The following is a 4,309-nucleotide window of genomic DNA, read 5'->3' on the forward strand; positions in this document are numbered from 1 at the left end:
CATAAGTTCAGCCTCATTTAAACTTAATTTAGATTCACTGTAGAGTTATGTGGCAATGGAGTGTTTGGATGTCAAAGGATTTCATGTTATTGTATTTTTATTGAATATTTGTGACATCAAGTGTGAGACAGAGACACCATGAAGTAAGAGGCTTAACTCACTGACTACTATAAATGCCTAATGCAACACATGGAAAATAAGTTGTCAAATTACTTCACATAACTAAATAATTTACTAACATGAGAGGTTATTTATGTAGTTACAACCATAAAAAGTACATTTGAGCAAATATGTACGTATGAAATAGTTTACAAAAAATTACAAAAAGTCACAAATGAGTTTGGCAGAATATGAACAGCAGACTCTTTTTCCTACAGCCCACCAGCAGGTACAATCCAGCCTTTTCTTTACACTACTGTGTAACCCAGCTGCTCCAGGAAAATCCTCCTTTGACTAACTTTTCCACTGTCAACTTATTTGCCTGCCTGCCCAGCTAATCCTGGTTTTCTCTGCCTTCAGATTAACCTGCTACCGTTTTCCCACTACTGCCTGCCAGCCAGCTCCCTAAAGGCTTCAACTACTCGTGTAAATGTGCTGTTATTTAACTGCAGTGGAGTCTTTTCTCTGATGAGCTGATGTTGATATGGAAGTTGTTGATCAGTGGAGTCTGACAGAGGCAGAAGGGTCTCCATCGTTTTCATAGTTCACCACACCATCATCTTCATCTTCATCATTATTCACCTGTGAAACACAAACAAACCCTCACTCTGACACACTTTAACTCACAACTTTCACATCACTGACCCACATTTAAAAATGTGCCGGACCACCGACTAGGACTAGGAGCAGGAGTCAGCTGGACCACCGGCGGAGTTGTTACCGGTCGTACCACTGACTGAGGATCTGGTGTCGGCTCAGCAGGAAGGGAGTGCTCAGGCTCCACGCCGCACAGGAACACCGTCTCCGAACCACTGGGTGACTTGGAGGATGAGGCGCTGGAACCCCGAGCAGCATGTCTGCGGCGGCGAGAACCCCGTCGCCCTCCCCAAGGTTTCTCTGGAGGTGGAACAGGCGCGGAACTCGGAGGATGGCTAGTCTTCGTGCTAGTAGGCCAGGAGCCGGACATGTGAACATCGGCTAGCAGGCCGCTAGTAGACCAAATGGCTGGTCGGTTGGGGACATTCAGTCTGTTTGCTCTCTGGCTCCAAAGCAATGTCCAACAAAAAGGCAGCCAGAGAGCTAGAAGTCCATGAATCCCCAACCAGCCTGGATGCTGGAGCCGACTTGGAGGGGGATGGAGTAGGCAGGCAGGCAGACTTGTGACTAGACGTTGCAGTGCTAGCAGGCCGGGAATCAGGGCAGGAATCAGGCAGGCTTGCAGAGTGGCCGGACAGGCTGATGACGCCAAGCCTGACTGGTCAGGACGCAGGCAGATGACTAGCTGCTGCAGCGCTAGCAGGCTGGGAAACTGGCAGGTGGTTAGCTGGTGTTGAGTCAGGCTGAACAGCACTGGAGGAATCCAGAGAGGCCGACATGGCAGTCTTAAGAGTCTCCAAGTGTAACACCAGATTAACCACACCAGGATTAAATTTAAAAGTCTCCTCAAATGAGTCCATAGCCCCCAGTCTCGTTCAATAATCCCCAAATGTAGTCAAGATGAGCAAGAGTTTGTCCATGGCAAAGCTTACGTCGCTTAATTCCTTCCGAGACAAGGGAACATCTGCTGGATCCATCTTTATGGTCACGTCCTACTGTCATGGGTAAAAGGCAGAGTGCAGTCAGAGAGCAGAGATGTGGACCCAGATGCAGACAACGGGAAGGTGGATGCAGTTCGAACAAAAGGTTTATTTAAACAAATAAGGCAGGATTGTGCAGGGAGCTCTGCAGCTATTGTCCAAACAAAACACAATCCAAAGGCATAATCCAAAAAGGCGTAGGGACAAGACAGAACACTCCACATACGACTCAAGGATGTGACAAGGACTGAAGACAACTGAGGACAATATATACACTGGTAAACGAGCAGGGAGGGAAGCACAGCTGAAATACATCAGGTAATCAACCACAGAGACAAAGCTAGACAAGGACACCAGGTACAGAGGATTACCAAAATAAAACAGGAAGTAAAGTTCAAAGGAACGGACAACAACACAAAACATGGAAAGACAGCAAAATCAGGGCACGGACAGAGACGGGACCAAACAGGAGACAAGGCTACACTAAAACATGGAGATATAAGATTAAGGACTAGGACACAGACCATAATGATAAAACACAGAAGTACACAGATCAGGAAAACACGAAAGCACAGGACTAATAAAATAATGGCAAAAAACAGAAACCCACAGGGAAAAAATACAACTCATAACACTGACAAACCCCACAACAGACTAAGATAACAGAAGAGAACAGATTAAAACAGAATGATCATAATCAGATTAAATAAGGAAACTGGCAGAGAACATAAATCGACACCTAGCGGACAGACAGAACCCAAGCACGATGGTACGGAAACCAATAACTTTGCACCTCTATAACAAGAGACAGGTGCGTCGGAGGGGGACAGGTAGTCAAAAGTAAGAAAGGAAAACTCCCGCACACTGTCTAACTTGCAGAAAATATATATTGACAAGAGAAGAAATCCAGAAATTGTATAAATTTCATTGTTAGTTTACATTATTGAAGTTTGAGATTTGCTGATGTTTATTTGCTGTTTCCTCTAAGTTCTTTGTCTATTGATATATAAGGCACCAGTAAGATTTGCGAGTATGTCTATTTATGAGTGCATTTATGATACTGGTTTGATGTACATAAAGTGTACAGAAATCTACATTCATCTCATGGAAATATGAATGAATGTTTTGTAATGGCTGCCTTATTTTATTAGGAAGTAGGTGATTGGTGTAGACAAATAAGTCACCTCCTATAAAAGATGGCTTCTCATTATGTAACACAATTTGCCTGATGAAGGTCTAGTACTGAAACGTTGTGTCAATATATTTTTTAGACAGTGTGCGGGAGTTTTCCTTTGTTACAGAAACTAATAAAAAAGATATTAGAACTTTGCTGCTACGACCACTTCAGTACAACTCAGTGAGTCCTGTTTCTTTTTGTCTTCTTCTATCTATATCTACACTTCAGAATGAAGAACAGATGTCACAAACACTGGTTTGCTGTGTAAAGTACCAACTGTAAAAACATTATAAACTCACTGTGTTTTCATCCATCTGTGTTTTTGTCCCTGAAAAGAAAAGAGAAAGAGTCGACTTTAGTTTCCACAGTGAAAATCCAGCTTTATCAAAACTTCCTGTTTCTGAGTTTCATCTGTGAATGTTCTCACCTTTAGTTCTTGTCCAGATGTTGACTGCCACAACAATTATTATGAGTGCTGCTAAACCCACAGACACAATGATGAACCTCCAGAATGATTCTGAAAACATTAGAAACATTTATAAAATAAACTTTATTTACAAATAATTACATTACAGTGTCTAAATGCTCCACAACATCAGAGCAAAGATGAACTGTTATTTTATTCTGGAAAAACAGATTTCATTATTTTATGAGAAAGAAAGTTTTCAATCACTTCCTATTTTTTGTTTTATACTATGATGAAAGGCCAGTTTTGTCAGTCCAGAAAGTGACTTAATTAAAGAAGCTTTTGCTCTTATTTGTTTGACATAAAAATACCAACAAAAAAACTGTAGAATAAATTAATTAAAAAAATTAGTGAAATAAAAAGTTAAATAATGAAGTTCAGTATGAGGAGAGAAAGAGGCTGACAGGAAGACAGAGAGACTCTAGAGAAAGATGAGTTACTACCTTGTAGTTTTGTTGAAGTATCATTGTTTGTTGTTGTGGCTGTAACTGATTTTGTGTTTTCAGTTGTTGTTGTTGTTGTTTGTGCGTCACCTGCATGAATGAAATATCACAACCCAAGAAACTGTTGAGTTAGAAAATCCCTCATGTTTACCACCTGCTGTCACTAAATGAGAAAGAATGATGTCATCTTAAAAAGTCATCAGATAAACAAATGTTTTGGTGGTTTTAGTCATCTTGAACAGCTCAGCATATTCTCACCTGTTTTCTCACCTGAGGACTGAGGGCTGAAGGTGAACAGCTGCACTTTTCCAGAGTAACCATCTGTCACTTCACACTTCAAGTTAGACTTTGATTTGTAACTAAAATGAGAATCCAGGAAAGACACAGTGGCGTAGCAGCCAGACTGTGATGTCTTCATGTCTTTGTTATCTTTGTCCACATCTTTACCCTCATACAGCCACTTCACTGTGTGTCTACAGAACTGTTC

General features: G+C 41.4%; 1 long non-coding RNA gene across 1 annotated transcript; it reads right to left on the reverse strand.

Annotated features, from left to right (window-relative positions):
• Window positions 1–538: 538 nt before the first annotated feature.
• On the reverse strand, window positions 539–3,423 carry LOC123968763. The gene is made up of 3 exons (XR_006824538.1): window positions 3,341–3,423; window positions 3,213–3,241; window positions 539–741 (listed from the first exon to the last, which is right to left on the reverse strand). It is a non-coding gene; the product is annotated as an uncharacterized LOC123968763 (long non-coding RNA).
• Between the last annotated feature and the right edge of the window lie 886 nt (window positions 3,424–4,309).

The sequence above is a fragment of the Micropterus dolomieu genome, linkage group LG03 (genome assembly GCF_021292245.1).
Source record: "Micropterus dolomieu isolate WLL.071019.BEF.003 ecotype Adirondacks linkage group LG03, ASM2129224v1, whole genome shotgun sequence".
Classification (NCBI taxonomy): Eukaryota; Metazoa; Chordata; class Actinopteri; order Centrarchiformes; family Centrarchidae; genus Micropterus; species Micropterus dolomieu.